Below are 19,712 nucleotides of genomic sequence, written 5' to 3' on the forward strand. Positions count from 1 at the left end.
TCAATTTAAAAACCCATACCCTATACAGTCACCTAACTCAATTCAGGTGCTTTGATTGGTTCACTGCTTTGACAATTACAAAAAACACCACTAGCATCTGAAGAAATTGAAATCCCAGGACTGTCTTCACATCTAAATCCACAGTGGTGCCTGCAGCAAATCATGGATCAACATATCTGATTGGCCAATCACTGATTGGTAATCGTCCATAATTGATTCTCCTGTAAAGTGCAAATGATAGTTAGATAACAGAAAAGAAATTGAAATATCCTCTCCTTAATGGTAAATTTTATATCTTCATTTAATTTTCAAAAGGCAGGAAAAATAATTTATAAATATCAACCTCCTAGGTCAATTTTTTAAATTTCCAACTTAATAATCGTTTAATGTATATTTTGAGTTTTTTTCTTCATGCGCATGTATGTTGAGGTCACAGTATGTGAACAGATGGAATATATAGCAGGGGCCAACTAATTAACATTAAAGACAAGGGATCCATTGTCTTTCTATAACTCCCATCCATCTACCTTCATTTCTGTCACCATGGTACCTAGTGGTTCAATTACTGAGGGTTGTGAATAAACTATTAAACAAAATCAACTTCATATAATGCTGCTACTTGATGTTCAAGAAGCTATGCTTGAATATTTTCTAAATCGCTGAAACCTTCTCAATAAAATAAGGGAGGTGAGACTGCAGGGATTTTTGTGCAGTTTATTTAGTTTACAGACCAGTGGAGTAAGAACTGGCATATTTTAAATTGCATCATTGACATTCTTGTGGTTTCTAGCTGCCAAGGCCAACTCTAGAATGCCTCTGAGGTTGAGCCAAAGGAGCATGAGAAAGCATGTGGTTCTTATAAGCCCATATCACATGTAGCATGCTGGGGATTTCAAAAGAGCAGGCATTCTTCAGACTTGAATTAACTCCCGCTTCTTCTCAGAGCAGCCATTTCCTGATAGACTTGGATGGAATCAAACCAGGAAGTTCTGAGCAGCATGAAAGCTCTCAAATGTGAGGTGTGAGTTTTTCCTAAGTTTCCTCGGCAGTCTGTGGCAGAAGAGCACTGAAAATAGATGCAGTAGAATTACCATGTGATCCAGCAATCCCACATCAGGTATATATTCAAAAGAATGCAAAACTGGATCTCAAAGAGATACTTGCACACCCATGTTCACGGCAGCACTATTCACAATAGTCAAGATGTGGAAACAACCCAAATGTCCATCAACAGATGAATGGATAAAAAAACGTGGTATATATACACAAGAGCACATTATTCAACCTTAAAAAAGAAGGAAATTCTGTTATATGCTGCAACATGGATGAACATTAGGAAAGGAGAATGATGGTTGCCAGAGGCTGGGGGAGGGGGAAATGGACAGTTGGTGTTCAATGAGTATAGTTTCAGTTTTGCAAGATGAAAAAGTTCTAGAGAACTGTTGCACAACAATGTTAATATACTTTACACTACTAAATTGTACATTTAAAATGGTTAAGATGATAAATTTTATGTTACGTGTTTTTACCACAATTTTAACAGTTGACCTTCAAATGACACAGGTTTAAACTGCATGGGTGCACTGATACTCAGATTTTCTTCCACCTCTGCCACCTTTCAGGCAACAAGAACAACCCCTCCTCTTTCTCCTTCTCGGTCCACAAAACATGAAAATGATGAAGATGAATACCTTTATGATGATCCACTTGGCACTTAATACATAGTAAATATATTTTCTCTTCGTTATGATTTTCTTAACAATATTTTCTTTTTCTTTAGCTTACTTTATTGTAAGAATACAGTATATAAGTCATAAAACACAAAATACGTGTCAATCGACTGTTATAGGTAAGATGTCTGGCCAACAATAGACTATTAGTGGTTAAATTTTGGGGAAAGTCAAAAGTCATACATTAATTTTCCACTGCATGGGAAGTTGTCAAGGATCAGTGTAACTGCTAGTGTCCCTTTACCTTGAACTCATGGGTGGTAATGAACTCAGCAGCTGGTCTGGAGAGAACCTTAGGGAGGTAATTCTGATTGGAGAAAGCTACTCTCCAGCTAAAATTACTTGCATTCGAGTTAACCAATGTGTAGAATGCCTGCCAGAACCTACATCCCAGAACCCTACTGGGCTGCCCTACTGCCTTGAAAGCTATTGTGGACAGCCAGGAACCTTCTGGGAGTCTCTGAGTTCAGATATGGAGAAAGATGGCACAAATAAAGAAACAAATCAACACACCAGCAAACGTGTTTGACTCGGGGCAGGTGTCTCTAGGGGACGACGTTAATTTGGGGTAGCATATTCACATATCTTTTTTCCTGACATGCCCCAAAACTTGCAGAATTTGATACCTGGAAGGAACAATAATAATCAGTCAGAGGAAATAAATTACCTCATTTCATAAAAGGAAAGTGAAGTAAACGAAGGTAAGATACTTACTTACCCAAGGACCTCCAGAGAAATGATTAGAAAGTTGAGTTTAGGATTCTCAGTCTCAAGGGTGATTTTAGGCAGAATCCATTCCTGAATGAGACATGACAAGAAAGACCAATATTAACAAACACACGGGACAAAACTGGCCCTATTTTTGTTGAATGGAAAGCAGAGGTGGCAGGAACAGTGGGGTGTCATTTCCCCTCTCCACACCCCTAGCCCACCCTGGGCCCCAGAGGCATGCCTGTGGCTGCCTGTGCCTCAAAACTCTGTAAGGCACAGTTTGAAGAGCACCCTAGCATGCCGCCACTTTTCACTTGACACTCCCACTACAGCATTTATAGACTACTTTGTAATTTTTGTTTGCATGTCTGCAGGAAGAAAGTTCAAAATAATAGCTACCGTATATTGAGTATTTACTGTATGCTGGCTTGCTTGTTAAATACATTACAGACATTATTTCATCAAATCCACCCCAAAAACTTATGGTTTTATCCCATTTTGCAGGGGGAAGAAAAAGTCCGTGTAAGTTAAATAGGTTGCTTATAAATGGCAGGACTGGGATTCAAACACAATTATGACCAAAGACCTGTGCTTATAACCAAAGCAGCAATCAGGCTTGTGATTGGTTCATCTTTGGATGCCCATTACCTAGCACAAGGCCAGTACATAGTAGGCACTTCATAAAAATGCTGTGGTGGAGATTCCTCTGGTTCGCAGACATCATTTTAAAGTGCTAAATTTCTATAAAAAAGAATAATTTCAAAATGTTAAAAACTTAAAAAAACAAAATTATCAAAAGAAAAAATAAATAATTTTAAAAATACAAGTGCAAATTTCTCAGGAAGGTTAATGACTATCAATCACTCACATGTAAGTGTGAGTTGGTTAAATCCGATTGCTTTAACTGTTAGCTCTTGCCTAAGCAGAGAAGAATCTAGTGTAGTATCTAAGATCATTAACTCGAGTTGGGCTCTTAAAATCTTCTCTATCATTTACTGGCTATGTAACCCTGGGCAAACAGTTTAACCTCTCTGACTCAGTTTCCCCATCTGTAAAATGGATATTACAATAGAATTTATCACATGGAATTACTGTCTGGATTGGATGAATTTATTCAAAAGTATTTAGAACAGACTGGTCCATAGTAAGCACTCAATAAAAATTAATACATTGGCCAGGTGCAGTGGCTCACACCTGTAATCCCAGCACTTTGGGAGGCCTAGGTAAGCAGGACACTTGAAGCCTGGAGTTTGAGACCAGCCTGGTCAACATGGTGAAACTCCGTCTGTACTACAAATACAAAAAAATTAGCCAGTGTGGTGGCGCACACGTGTAATCCCAGCTACGTGGGTGGCTGAGACATGAGAATTGCTTGAACCCTGGAGGCAGAGGTTGCAGTGATCGAGTCACTGCATTCCAGCCTGGGTGACAAAGTGAGACTGTCTCAAAAAAAAAAAAAAAAAATCAAAAGGATACCTGCACTTGCATGTTTCTGGCAGTGCTATTCACTATAGTAAAGGTATAGAATCAACCTAAGTGTTCATCAATGGATAAATGGATAAAGTAAATGTGGTATATGTATATACACAATGGAATACCATTCAGTCACAAAAAGAATAAAATTGTATCACTTGCAGCAACACAGACGGAACTGGAGGTCATTATCTTAAGTGAAATAAACCCGGCACAGAAAGAACAATATCACATGTTCTCACTTACATGTGAAAGCTAAAAATTTGATCACTTGGAGGTAGAGAGTGGAATGATAGATAACAGAGACTGGGAAAGATGAGAAGTGGGGAGAGGGGAGTATAAAGAGAAATGGGTTAAAAGATACAAACACACAGTAAGATGGTATCAATTCAATGTTTGGTCAGAGTACAGTGACTATACTTAACAAGAATGTATTGTACTCAAGTGATGGACTCTGTGAGTGCCCTGACTTGATCACAACACATTATATTCACGTAACACAATTTTTCATGTACTCTATACATTTGTACAAATAAAAATAAATAAATAATCATTAATTACTATTATAAACCACAATGAAGAAAAGGGTATTATGTATACTTTTTGGCTTGGTTGTCATTGTTTTTTTGTTTTCAAAAGGAAGGAGAGAAGGTAGGTAGTTTTTAAGCATGGTTTGGGCTGCTGAGATGGGAGACCAGGGCAAATGTACCAAGGAGTCCCTGGGCATCTGATGATGGACTGTTACAGAGGATAAGAGTAATCTAGGCCGGGCGTGGTGGCTCACGCCTGTAATCCCACACTTTGGGAGGCCAAGGCGCGATGAGGTCAGGATTTCGACACCTGCCTTACCAACATGGTGAAACTTCATCTCTACTAAAAATGCAAAAATTAGTCAGGCGTGGTGGTGCGTGCCTATTTCCAGCTTCTCGGGAGGCTGAGGCAGGAGAATCACTTGAACCCAGGAGGTGGAGGTTGCAGGAGCCGAGGTTGTGCCATTCCACTCTAGCCTGGTGACAGAGTGAGTCTCCATCTCAAAAAACAAACAAACAAAAAAAGAGTAATCTAGACAAGGGCCAAAGATAGCTCATTTCAGGAATGTGCTTAAGACCTGAACTTATCTAAGTGAGGAAACAATACTTCTATTTCATTTTCGTCTCTTCCACATCCCTTGGCAGCTGATCTGGACTCAGATTTGAGCTCTAGATCAGTCGTACTTCAGAAAGAATTTTGTGGCTGGCATAAGTCTTTGGCAATAACAAAAATGAGAAAATGTTATAGTTTGCAACTTACTTTCTGATATGGTTTGGCTGTGTCCCCACCCAAATCTCATCTTGAATTGTGGCTCCCATAATTCCCACACGTTGTGGGAGGGACCCAGTGGGAGATAATTGAATCGTGGGATTGGTTCCCCCATACTGTTCTCATGGTAGTGAATAAGTCTCATAAGATCTGATGGTTTGATAAGGGGAACCCCTTTCACTTGGCTCTCATTCGCTCTTGGCTGCTGCCACGTAAGACGTGCCTTTCACCTCCCACTGTGATTGTTAAGTCTCTCCAGTCATATGGAATTATGAATCCATTAAACCTCTTTTCTTTATAAATTATCCAGTCTCGGGTATGTCTTTATCAGCAGTGTGAAAATGGACTAATATACTTTCCAATGAATGATTAGGTGTTTGGTCAGCTCGTTTCATCCAATTCTCAGGACTTGATCTACGGAAAGGAAAGCCAAAGACATAATAGAGCAGGTGTCCTGCTGGGGAAAGGAGTGGGAAGAGCTCTGCCATGGAGCAGATATGAATCAGGGAGGACTAAATTCCCAGGCTCCCTTGACTCTTTCTCACTTGGCCAGTGAATTAGTGGAAAAAGATAGAAAAACACAGGAAGAAACCAAGTACTTCCTAAGGAATCCCTGGCGTAGGCTGTGTTGGTCTGTATTGCTCTGTCAGATGGACAGGGGCATCAGTTTCTCACAGGAGCACGAGCCCGACTGTGAACTGCACGTGAGGGATCTAGGTTGCCTGCTCCTTATAAGAATCTAGTGCCTGATGATCTGAGGTGGAACAGTTTCATCCTGAAACCATCCCCCGCCACCCTCCAACCATGGAAAAGTTGTCTTCCACGAAAGCAGTCCAGTTGGTTTCTATTACAGAGTTTAAGAGTAATCTAGACAAGGGACAAAGTTAGCACGTTTCAGAAATGGGATTAAGACCTGCACTGTATCTGGATGAAGAAACAACACTTACATTTCATTTTCAGAGTCCTCTCTGATTCAGGGCAGAGTAGGGGAGGAGTGGGAACAGAGCTCAGAGTGAACTTGCAGTAGACTATCATACACTCCAAGGACAGTTGACTTTTTCCCTAACAGAAAAAGGGAAAGTTTCATGCTTTAATCTGTAGAGTACACACCTGTGTGTCTTTTATTTTTCACTCATGTTTAATTAGATCTGAGAACAAGCTTACTGCTAAAGCTTAAATAATTAACTAGCATTTATTTGTAAAATATAGTCAGCCATAACATCATCTAGCAAAGTGAAGAAAATGTAACTGGATTCTGTCTCTATCAAGAACATCCAGATAGAGACAGAGGTAACCTGGAAGCTCTCTCAGAGGATATTTCTTAGTCAGGGTAACCACATAATACAACCTCTGCTTTACCCTTTAAGGAAATTAAACTTCGGGCTCCAGTTGCTGCCAGAAGTACTGACTAGGGTAACTCCTGCTGAACAGCTCTGGCTCATCAGACCCTGCAACTCCCACTTCCTTCCAGCCCTAAGGTGGTAGCAGATTGCTGCTATTGTATTGCTGAGCACAGGGTTGTTTCTCCTTGTGCCTTATTTGGCTTCTCAGCTTTCCCGTTATTGGTGAAACCAATTCCTTGTAACAAACTTTCTTGTTGTGAAATATCTATGATGGTTTCTGGTTTTGTTTTTGTTTTCTTCCTAGTGGGTATCTGAATGCTATAGAGATAATGAGAGAACTCTATATACACTTCAGAAACCAGAAAGAGAAAGTCCTGTTTCTATCTACCTATTTTAACATTGTTTAGGCCATTATTTTGTTATTTTGTATCTTTCTTAACAGGTAGCTTTATGAAGCAAGCAATACATCAGCAAACAGATCTTGAGCACTTCCTTTCTGTAGTGTACTTTAGTCATCTCTAAAAAATAACCTGAGAAAACTGTTCCTTTTAGCTTGCTATCACAGCAAACAAACGCAGCTCACCCTGATAAAGATAGCTGCAAATGCAATTGCCTAGACTCCGCCTGTTTTCCAAGGCTTTCAGCTGTCTGTGCCATACCCTCTCATATCCAGACACAAGAGTAGAGGCTGGAGCATTGGTGCAGCACCTTAGGACCTTCCACGTCCTGCCTAAGTATTTCGCTGACCACCGCTAGCCCAGGAATCGCCACAGGAGCAAGTCCAACCACACTGCAGGAGAGCGCACTGACAGGGCAGGCCCACAATGGGCACTTGCCCATCTGTTGTGTAGTTAGTTTTTGGCTTTTTTAATAGAGTAGCGTTAAAAACATTGTAACAGCTGAACATCCACACCTAAGGGGTCATAGATGGCCTCATTAATAGGAGACTCGAAGGCAGCCCTTACTTGAAAAACTCCAAGACAGATATATGTGTATTTTCTGTCCTTCAGAAAATGCAATTTTTGTCTGGACACATTTCTAATGATTTCACTTAATAACCACGTTTTATGTAGCTTTGAATTACTAGAGTTATCTAGTTATTATGAACCACAGGATATGATGTCAGAATCTCAAAGCACAAGAGAAATAGGGCTACTTGCACAAAGTAATTTGGAATTTGCAAGGTACTTTCACACTCATTAGCTCAATCTTTTTTTTTTTTTTTTGAGATGTAGTCTTGCTCTGTTGCCTAGGCTGGTGTGCAGTGGTGCAGTCTCGGCTCACTGCAGCCTCTGCCTCCCGTGTTCAAGTGATTCGCCTGCCTCAGCCTCCTGAGTAGCTGGCACTACAGGTGTGTGCTACCGTGCCTGGATAAATTTGTTTTTGTAATTTTGGTAGAGACAGGGTTTCACCGTGTTGGCCAGACTGGTCTCGAACTCCAGACTTCAAGTGATCTGCCCGCCTCAGCCTCCCAAAGTGCTAGATATAAGGTACCGTGCCTGGCCCATTAGCTCAATCTCGTTGAGGGTTTTGGACATTGTTCTGGCAAAAAAAGATCAGGCCTAGAAGTGCTACCTCAAACAAATGAATTCAGAATTAAAATGAGGCAATATTTTAAATACTTTCTACTCCTACATGGGCAAATTTATTTTCTTTTGATACAAATATTTTCTGTCTTTTAGGGAAACCCTCTACAGCACTGGCTCCCAAACTTTTTGGCACCAGGCAGTAGTTTCATGGAAGACAATTTTTCCTTGGAAGTGGGGGTTGGGGAGGGGATGGTTTTGGGATGAAACTCTTCCCACCTCGGATCATCAGGCACTAGATTCTTACAAGTAGCGGGCAACCTAGATCCGCCGTTCACAATAGGGTTCATGCTCCTATGAGTATCCAATGCCCCTACTGATCTAACGGGAGGCGTAGAGCACAGGCAGTAATGCTCACCCACCCACGGCTCACCTCTTGCTGTGAGGCCTGTTCCTGACAGGCCACAGACCAGTATGGATCCATAGCCCCACGGGTTGAGGACCCTTGCTCTGTAGCATACATTTGAGATCTAGTCGTATTCTAATTGTCACAAGCAATACAACATCAGAATTTCTGGTTATGGAGTCTTGGGCCTCTTTTTACTGATTTGGAAGGAAATTTTCAAAATTTGCCTAGTTAAGCAGTTGACTCCTTTTGCTTTAGTGAGCTTAGTCTTATTATATCCAATGTTCTTGCTATATCTCCTGATAATGAGGCTTTATATATATATATACACACACACACACACAATCATACATATGTGTATAATGATACCTGTATATATGTATAATAATAATGAAGCTTTATATATAAAGCCTCATTATATAAAGCCCATGTGTGTGTATATATATACACACACACACATACACATTACCATATATATATATAGTGACAGTGTAATTTATTTACAGAGACATTTAAACTCCATGACATGGACAAGCCCAAAGCTATGGTTTTTCCTACAATGAGCCTATTTACATTTTCCTTATACAAGAGAAACTTTCTAATGATCTTCTTTACTTTACTTTTTTTTTTTTTTTTTTGAGACGGAGTCTCGCTCTGTCACACAGGCTGGAGTGCAGTGGCGCAATCTTGGTTCACTGCAAGCTCCACCTCCCAGGTTCATGCCATTCTCCTGCCTCAGCCTCCCAAGTAGCTGGGACTACAGGCGCCCACCACCACACCTGACCGATCTTCTTTACTCTTAATCCTAGGACCATACCTAGTGTAAAATTTTTTTAATTAATAGAAACTCCTGAAATTTTCAAAAATTTAAAAACACATCTAAAGCTTTAGGTCTGCCTAATCCAAAATGAATTCCACTTTAACATGTGCCATTTCATGGAAAAAAAACTGGATCCTTTTTATTTTAGACATAAGCAAGTATGTTTACTAGACTTAGGAATTCAAAGTGATGACAGTAAAACGCATTTATTCAGATTCTTACTGAACAGCTACTATTCCCAACATTATGCTAGGGGTGACAATATGAATGAAGGCACAGTTCTTCATAGTGTTTGGTCCAGTGGAAGAGGAAGATGATTGAGCTCTTTACTTGTAACAGAGTAGACTCCTGCCAAAACTCTACAGCCTAGGGGCAGGACAAACTATGGCTTTTCCATGCAATAATAATAATAATACTCTATATTACTATGTAAATACATATACATCCATCCATACATTAGTATACTATACTTGACATTCTTGACATTACTACATATGCATATACATCCTTGTATCTACTCTAACATTATTATATATACATACATAAATAAAACTATACATACATATAAAAGATACATATATACACACATTAGTATACCATATTTGACATTACTGAGAGGTGGCAACGTGCTAGCAGCCCTTGCTCTTGGCGCTTGGCTCCTGAGTCTAGTGGGGACTTGGAGAACCTTTATGTATAGCTAAGGGATCATAAATACACCAATTAGCACTCTGTGTCTAGTTCAGGGTTTGTAAATACACCAATTGGTACTCTGTATCCAACTAACCTAGTGGGGACTTGGAGAACTTTTAGGTCTAGTGAGAGGATTGAAAATGCACCAATCCACACCCTGTCAAAACGGTCCAATCAGCTCTCTGTAAAGTGGACCAATCAGCTCTCTGTAAAATGGACCAATCAGCAGGATGTGGGTGTGGTCAGATAAGGGTATAAAAGCAGGCTGCCTGGGCCAGGGTGCGGCAACCCGCTTGCGGGGAGGGTTGTGCTTTGACTGTTTGCAACAACTCTTGCTGCTGCTCACTGTTTGGGTCCACACTGCCTTTAAGAGGTATAACACTCACCACGAAGGTCTGCAGCTTCACTCCTGAAGCTAGCAAGACCACGAACCCACCAGGAAGAATGAACAACTCTGGACGCGCTGCCTTTAAGAGCTGTAACACTCACCGTGAAGGTTTGTAGCTTCACTCCTGACAGCGAGACTACGAACACACCAGAAGGAAGAAGCTCCAAACACATCTGAATGTCTGAAGGAACAAACTCCGGACACCATCTTTAAGAACTGTAACACTCACCGCGAGAGTCCGCGGCTTCATTCTTGAAGTCAGTGAGACCAAGAACCCACCAATTCCGGACATATTACTACATATTCACATATACTGTAACATTACTATGTATACATATATAAGGATATATATGTGTACATACATGTATAAGGAGATATATATGTAGTAATGACGGGTATAGTATACTAATGTGTGTACATAGGTATATGTATTTACATAGTAATATCAAGTATTATTATTGCATGAAAAATCTATAATTTTTATGCAGATATATTTCTATGTATCTGTAGAGACAGATATCTGTGTGTATATGTGTGTGTATGTGTGTGTATGTATATAAAAATATATATAGTTATCTTTTCCTCAATTTCTAACTCATATCTTGGCATAGGGCAAAATCTCAGTAAATATTTCATGAGTTAATAAACTAAAGAAATGTGAAATGATTGAAAGACTAAAAGAATCCCTAGCACATGAAGGGCTTTAAAAAAAAAAGAGTCAGGGTCTCACTCTATTGGCCTTTTGGGACTCAAATCTTTGGATGCTTTCTAATATGTTGCCCATAGGGTATCATCTTTAGGATGAGGATCTTACTCCTTAGCTTCTTCCTTTTAACTCAGTTTAGGAAATATCTTTTGAATAACTACTGTGTGCTAGACAGTGACAAGTACTGAGATATAAAAATGGTTTCAGTAAGGAAGAAACTCAAATATAATGTGGAAAGAAAAGTATGTGAACCCAAGCATGCAGATTGTATTTTGTTCATCTTTTTCTCTCCAATGCCATGGCAGATAACTGGTATAAGGTTGTCAAATGAATGGATATATGAGTAGAGAAATTAAGACTTAAAAGACAGCAGTAATAAGGGAATAATTCTCATTTGATTTATGTGTGAGGGAGAAAGGGCTTAGTCTCGAAAGACTGCAAATTGGAGATGACAGTTGTACTTGGGTTTGAAGATGAGAAGAAGCTCTTACGGTAGGGAAGGGGAGATGAATAGCACAGTCAAGAGGAGGCAGAGTGAACAGACGTGGGAGACTGAAAGAACACAGCTCCCTGTGGCTCCCTTGGGGAAGTTGGGGGCAATACTGGCTGTCCATAATGGAGAAGCAGTGATTTCTCATTGTTACAGTATTCTTTCACTATGGAGGACCAGAAGGCTAGTTTTGTTTCAGCTCTCAAGATGGGATAATTTCTCCCCTTTTCTTTTTATTTCCTTAGCTTACTTGGTTCTCAGTTTTGGAGAAAAGTGAAATAAGAAATGTGGGAAACAGGATAGATGAGGAAACTGATGTTAAGTGGCTCATCCAGGATCACCCTGGTAACTTCATTCCCTGCCTTGCCTGCTTCAGCCTGATTTACGCCCGTGGAAATTCGTAACTGATTCTTTGGATTGTTGCCAGAGTTTGAAAATAATATTAGGTTGGTGCAAAAGTAATTGCAGTTTTTGCCATTACTTGTAAGTACTTTTGCACCAACGTATGCAACTCAGCAATCCCAGATGGATTCCAAAGGACTGTATCAAATCAAGTTGTTAGAGTATGAAAAAATTCCTCTTCTTCCCTAAGTTATTTGTAACTCAATCCAAAAGAAACCAAAAGAAAGACATCCGAGTGCCATCCAGACTCGCTTTCCAATAGGCCAGACTGTTTCTGAACAGTTCCTTCTATCCTGCCAGTTGCCACTTCCTAACGAGCATCAAGTTAACATTTTTAAGAGAAAGAATAATTTCGCTAGGAATACAGCTGTGAGGAAAAGATATTCCACCTTCTAATAAAATAGTAATGCTGCAAGCTCAGCGGCTCATAAAACATTTATAACCTTCAGCCAGTAAAAAGTGAACAAGAGATTTAAATGTTGCTGCTTGATGCTTGGCATAAATGCCACGCAAAAGCACGTGCGCTGCAGCAGGGTCCAGGGAAACAGGTCCCCTCGTGGCTGCGGGTGGCAGTCTGTTTTGCACTTACTCTCCTGGTTCTTTTTCATATCCACCTGCTTTTGTTTCATAATCCTCTCCTTTTTTTTTTTTTATTACTTTGGAGTTTTTTTTTTCCTTTGGCATCTCAGAGTTTGTGCTAATTGGGGTATGAACAACATAGCTTGTTTTTCAGATTGCTATATTATTTCTGCTTTCAAGAAATGAATTCCCTGATGTGTTGAGTATTTTGGCCAGCATGAATGACATGAGTTTCTTTTCCGTGTTTTACCATTGTAATTGCAATATCATTTTGAGCACAACTTTCCTTTTGTTAATGTTTTTTTGTCCCTCTTCTATTGCTGGCAGTGGCCCTCATCCAGCCTGGGTCACCATTCAGAACCAAGCTTCGTGTGGGCAGTTTGGGGTTCATGCACCTGGGAAAATTACTGATCCAGCCTCTCGGCCAGTGTGTTCCACTGGGTGCAGGCTGTGACGGAGGAACCCCAGCTTCTCTCTCCTGCCACCCTAGGCAGTCACTGATTATTTGGCACAGTCCCAGGCTAGAGCTGCAGCTTTTTCTAGGGCTTGTTCGTAAAAAAAGCACCTTGTCCTGGCTCTTTGTGTCAGTCAGCCCAACTCTGAGGCCAGCCCTGGAAGCCTGGGGGCCTGTTCCATGGAGCCCACTAACTCCCAGTACCTGCAGCTGCTTTCTATTCTCAAGTCCAGAAGGCTGAGCCTCTGTCATCCCTCACGGTTCTGTTTCTAGACCATACAGATGTTCTCTTCTTTTTGAGAGTTTTTATGTATTTTTAGTTTAAAAAATATATACCTTTTTTTTTTAAAAGAGACAGGATCTCAGTCTGTTGCCCAGGCTGGAGTTCAGTGGCATGATCATAGCTCACTGTAACTTCGAACTCCTAGGTTCAAGCAATCCTCCTGCCTCAGCCTCCCAAGTAGCTGGGACTACAGATATATACCACTATGCTTGGTTAATTTTGTTATTTTTTGTAGAGATGAGGTCTCCCTGTGTTGTCCAGGCTGATCTTGAATGCCTGGACTCAAGCAATCCTCCCGCCTTGACCTCCCAAAGTGCTGGGATTACAGGCATGACTCACTGCACCTAGCCTAAAAAATTTACTTGTTATTTTCTCTGCTTGAAGAGAAAGGGATGTTAATTTTCACACATATTCAATCAATCAACTTAAGCAGGAATTGTGAGACCTACCTAATCTCCTTTCCAGATTTTAAATTCTTTAATTACAGGGTTATATATTATTTGACCTTATTTCCTTCCTAATAGTACACACTTAAAAGTGTTTATTGAATGATTAAAAAATGAATAAATGAATGCAGGCCCAATTCCATTCCTTATTTGAAACACTTTTAAATTTCCTCGTTCTTAGTTCTGATGATGTTACTCCAAGAGGTCAGGCACCTGCTTGCTCCTCCCAACCCAAATCAGCGATGGCTCAACTTATCTTACAAGAGTCTTGGCTCTAGGTGCTGCTTCATATCATGTATTCAGAACTGTTTGAATTATTGTTGTTCTATTCTAAAAGTAATATGTAATTCTAAGAGGATATATAATGGAGACCTGCACTGCAATCGAGTCAAGCATGATACATTTTTCTTATTGAAAATAATAATATGCAATAGTCGTAGAAAATTTATTCAGTACACACAAGCAAACTAAAGAATAAAACCATTCCAGCATGCTACTCATTAACATTTGGTGTGTACCTGTCTTTCCTTTCTCTCCCACTCTAAGATTCTCATGTTAATAAAGGGGTGTCCCTTGTTTGTTGCTTGGCTCACTTCCTAGCATTCTGTTCTTGCAGTGAATTAGGGATGTTCTCTTTCAGTGTTGATGTGGCCATCAGATGTGACTTTCAGCCCCCAGAGATGCAAACGTGGCTGTATTCTAGGATTTTTGTATTTTTATTATTTTTGCTCTGAGGTGGATGTTAGGAAGTGAGCAGATTCTGACAGCATGAAATGTGGAGATGCTTTTGCTGGTTTTGCTGCCAGCATTGCTGAAGCAGCTGACTGTGACGAATACGCAGATAAATAAATTTCTGCTCAGGAGACAGACAATTTGTGCTTGCCTGGTGGCAGGAGCCTGGGTTCTATATTCTTTTGGTCTCTGCTTTCCTCTGTCTGGTGCTTCCCCTCTCTGCTGGACCACCTTTATCTACCTCTTGTTTTTGGTCAAACCCCTTCTGTTACCGGTGGAGGTTATCCAGGTTCTTGGTGTCTTGAACAAAGACTTAGATAAGACACACAAACAAAGCAAGGAAAGAGTGAAGCAATAAAAGCAGAGATTTATTGAAAATGACAATACACTCCACAGGGTGGGACTGGGCTGAGCATAGGGGTTCAAGAGCCCAGTTACAGAATTTTCTGGATTTTAAATACCCTCTAGAGGTTTCTCATTGGCTACTTGGTATACACTCCATGCAAATGAAGGCCTGCAATTAGTCTGATTGGTTGCAGGAAGCAATTTTTCCTGCAGAAAGCAACCAATCAGAGGCTGAAGTGAAGTTACAAAGTTACACTCCTATGCAAATGTCTGATTGGTTGCAGAAAGCAACCAATCAGAGGTACTTTCAATTTTCCATCTGTCACGCAGAAAAAACGTGGGAGTTGCGAGGGGGTAGCCTCTGGTCCTTCTATTACTTAGGTGTGGAAAGTTGGGGTTGTCCTTTTGATTTAGTTCTGGGAAGTCAGCATGAGTCGGCCTTAGGTTCCCTACCTCCAGACCCTATTCTCTTGCGTCACTTCTATAAAACAGAAATGGCCATGTATGGCTGACAAGATGCTGCTTAAATCCAGGCCATTTTATACATGAAAATGGCGAGGAGCCTCTGGGTTGCTGTTCAGAATGAAGGTTAAAAGTAAAATCGAGAACCCCAAGTTCAAATTCCTGGTACTTTCCAAGCTGTTCTAAAAAGGGGCATTTCCTCTCCCTCAGGACACTGGGGTTACAGTGGGCTTCCAGCAGCCTCAGTTCCCAGCAGGGTGATGAGGAAGAGAACAGAGAGGAAGATCAGAGGCAGAAGCAGGAGGACAGCACTGCATGGAGGAATCCAGGAGAGCTGGATACCCACACATGACCTTAAGAAGAAGGGCATACACAGACAATAATGCTCCATACCTTAAGGCTGTTCTTACCATCCGGCTATAAACATGTGAGAAGTAAAAATGACAAATGCAGATTTTAAAATGCAAAAAAAAAAAAAAAAAAAAAATCATGAGGGAAGGGGCATAGGTGAGGTATAAGCCATCTGGTACTGAGAAAGTCCTGGGAAGGTGGTAGGATTAAATTAAGAATCTAAGTACTCTGCAAGTCAGAGAATAATAAACAGGAAATGTTTTGGTTCCTGATGGATGACAGGTCAGGGGAATGTTAGAGAATGTGAAGTGAAGTGAAGTGTGAAGAAAGCCATGTAGTTCTTGCTGAGAAGTATCAGGAAGGATGAGTGTATAGTCTTTTTAAGAGCAGCAAGGGAAGAGGAATGAGAAATATGGGAAATGGAGCTACTTCGAATTCAGGACTAAATTCATACTTTCCTAGGATGAACATCATTCATTACAATGCCCATGCAGGTTTTAAATAGTGAGGTATTTATTGGGCACTTACTCTGTTAAGAGCTATTTTGATCATTTGAGGTCTGACTGAAAAAAACAAACAAAACAAAAACACCAAGTTTCTTTTTTCAAGGAACCCAAAATCCAGTTAGAAAAATGCAACACAAACAATACATAGTATAGCGTTAGTTTGGTGGTGTGGATGACAGAGTATGTGAATGCTCTATCATTCTTTTCTAATATGCAAGAAATGTACAATGTTGAGAGAAGATCATATCCAGCAGTTGCGGGAATGAGCAGGGCAGGCATGGGGAAGCAGGTGGGACTTGATTAGAATAAAAAGAAAAGGAGAAGTGAGACTATAGCTTAAGAAAGCTTGCACCCCCAAGGCCAAGGTTTACACTGTGTCTAGCATTTTACAGGGGAGCAATAATGTTTGTTCATAAAAGGATGGCAGATGGATGGTGTGAGGGCATCGCTTGCTCACAGAAGAGCGAGAGAATAAACCTAGGAACATCACAAAGTGGGGAGGCAGATTATGGAGGGTCTCATACATAGGAAGAGAAGAGGGCTTAGATTGGATGGGGTAGGAAACATAATTCTACTAAATGTTTTTTATTTTGTGTTTTTAATTAACATGCTAAAAAATTGACATTTTGTGTTTGTGTGGTTCTATGAATTTTAACAATGTTCATTCTTTGTATTTAATACCACGATTGGATACATAACAATTCCATCGCTCCAAAAATCCTCCCTGTGCTATCCCTTCATAGTCACAACTTTCTCCCATCTCTAGCCTCTAGCAACCATTGATATGTACTCCCTCACTGTAGCTTGTCTTTTTGAGAGTATCATGTAAATGGAATTCTACTGTATGGAACCTTTCGAGACTGATTTCTTTCACTCAGCTTAAAGACTTTGAGAGCTTTCCAAGTTGTTAACAACAGTCTATTCCTGGACGAGCGGGATTCCATCATACTCACCTGTTAATTAGGCTGTTTGGGTTATTTCCAGGTTTTGGTGATTATGGATAGAGCTGCTGTAAACATCTGTATACAAATGTTTATGTTCTCTAGGTTATATACCCAGGAGTGAGATTAGCGGGTCGTATGGTAAGTGTATATTTAACTTTGTAAGAAACTGCCAAACATGTTCAGAGTGGCTGTACCACTTTGCATTCCCACCAAAAATGTGTGAGAATTCCAGTTGCTCTACGTTTTTATCAAAACTTGGTATTGCTAGTGTTTTTTATTTTAGCCATGAAAAAGTATATAATTGTATCTTACTGTGGTTTTAATTTGCATTTGCCATTGGCTAATCAGGTTGAACATTTTTTAATATGTTCATTTGCTTCATATATTCTCTTTAGTGAAGTGTCTGTTCAAGTATTTTGCTTATTTTTTTAATAGGTAATTTGTTTTTTTACTGATGAGTCTTGAGAGTTCAACGTATACTCCAGATACAATTCATTTGTTAGATGAGGGATTTGCAAATGTTTCCTCCTAGTTTGTAGTTTATCTTTCCTGTATCTTTCCTGAAGCAAGTTTTAAATTTTGATGGAGTTCAACTTATCAGTTTTTCATTTTATGGATCGTGTTGTGGGTATCATATCTGAGAATTATTTGCCCAATCCCAGGTCTTGAAGATTTCTACTCATGTTTTCTTCTAATAGTCTTATAGTTTTTCATTTTCTATTTAGAACTGTGATTCATTTTGAGTTAATTTTTGTACAAGTAATGAGGAATAGGTCAAAGCTAATTTCTTTTGGCCTATGGATGTCCGATTATTTTAACACTATTTGTTGAAATACTGTTCTCTATTGAATTTCCTTTGCATCTTTATTAAAAATCAGTTGGTCATATTTATCTGGGGAACCTAGTTTTAAATTCTCAATTCTGTTCCATTAGTCTACATATCTGTCTGTTTTCAATACCACAGTGTATTGAGAATTGCTTAAAATTGCGTAGTGTGTGTGGTTCCTCTAACTTTATTCTGTTTTCAAAAGTGTTTGAATTTTCTGATTCTTTGCCTTTCTTTCCACGTAAATGTTAGTATTAGCTTATCTAAATCTTCAAAAATCCTGTTAAGAATTTGCTTGGAGTTGCTTTAAATATGCAGATTGATCTGGGAAGTATTGATACCTTTACTCTCACCTAGTTTTTTCATTAAAAAGAGTGATGTAATCTCTTTTTTTTCTGAGAACTTTATTTGCCTTGGGAGGATAGTTGAAGGCCATTTCTATACTTTTCATACTATTCCCAGCTTAAAGAGCTTCTGAACCCGCAAACCCACTCACTTTGTTTTCTGGTCCATCAGGAATGAAAGGCTCAGCTTTCCTTTTGTCTAGGTCCACACTGGGTGTGCACCTCAGAGTATGGCACATGAGTTGCCACCAGCCCATGTATGCAACAGCCCAGGCCATGCAGTAAGACTGGGTCAGGTGAAGAGTGGAAACCAGGTGTTTCACAGGGTCCAGATAAAGTTTCTGGAGGCGGTGTAGTAAAAAAGTTCAGTCTGGTTATTTGGTGACCATATTCCAAAACAATAAACATCTTAAATGAATTCATGTGAATTTCTGAACAAGAATAGGACCCTATGTTGTCTTTGAGGCAAAAATTGGAACCTACATTGAAAAACTCAGAAAAACTCAGGTTTTATATGGCTCATTTTCTTCATCTATAAAATTCAGTCCTTCCAGAAAATTTCAAAACACAACAATAAATCTAGTGAGTCTAATATGCAAGAAATGCACAATAACTTGTGAATGAATCCTAACCTTAAAAACTACAGATCAAATGGTCATCCCACAGAACACAGAGGCTGTGGCTTTACTAAGATCAAATAGCTTTACTAAGATCAAATATTTCAATGACAGAAAAAGCATACACACAAATAAGCATATGCTTATTTAAAATTTGAGTCATTTTGCCCATAAATCTGCACAAATTCATAAAGATGTCCTGGATTTATTCATACAAACCCTACTTTGAGTGGACCGAGTCATTCTCATTCCTTAACATGCCTTTTACCATCCTTCCCATTTTAAAACAAGACCATGGAGCAAGTTCTGAGTACAAGCAGCAAAACAGAGCTCACTCAGGACTGCCTTGCTATGCTGTATGAAAATGGAGTAACATGAAAGTATAAATTGTCTAGGAAGTAGATTTAACCAGACTGCTTCTCGAATGCTGAGATGAGATTTGAAAGCTCAGCCCAGAGTACACAGTAGGTCAATGAAGAGTAAGAAGGAGGGTATGAAAAATAAGAAGACTGCTCCAGAGCTACAGCACGTGTGTGTGTGTGTGTGTTGGGGTGGGGGGTGTTGGTAATAACAGTGAAAGCCCCATATCCCTCCCTGAAAGAGAGCACGAGAGCAAAGCTGGGAAGAGGCTCCAGTTCTCCAAGGGTTACTACAGACGTCTTACAGTAATGGAGAATGAAGCACACATTTCCATCGTACCTGTGGTTGGACCATCTCTTCCAAGTAGGACAAGTTTTGAGTTTTCTTTAAATGCATATCTTTCTTTTCTTAGTGTTTTCTTACCCTAGGAATTTTCAAACCTCTGTGCACTTTTTTTGGTGGTGGTGTTAGCCTTTGTT

At 39.8% G+C, this 19,712-nt stretch overlaps 1 long non-coding RNA gene across 1 annotated transcript in view; it reads right to left on the reverse strand.

Annotated features, from left to right (window-relative positions):
- Positions 1–700: 700 nt before the first annotated feature.
- LOC117097471 overlaps positions 701–19,712 on the reverse strand; it is a 75,482-nt gene continuing 56,470 nt past the window's right edge. Inside the window, exons 2-5 of the long non-coding RNA XR_004442948.1 lie at positions 6,161–6,275; positions 2,449–2,528; positions 2,244–2,356; positions 701–1,066 (exon numbers count right to left, since the gene is read on the reverse strand). This is a non-coding gene — a long non-coding RNA (uncharacterized LOC117097471). The remainder of the gene's footprint in view (positions 1,067–2,243; positions 2,357–2,448; positions 2,529–6,160; positions 6,276–19,712) is intronic.

The sequence above is a fragment of the Trachypithecus francoisi genome, unplaced genomic scaffold (assembly GCF_009764315.1).
Source record: "Trachypithecus francoisi isolate TF-2019V2 unplaced genomic scaffold, Tfra_2.0 Lachesis_group15, whole genome shotgun sequence".
NCBI lineage: Eukaryota > Metazoa > Chordata > Mammalia > Primates > Cercopithecidae > Trachypithecus > Trachypithecus francoisi.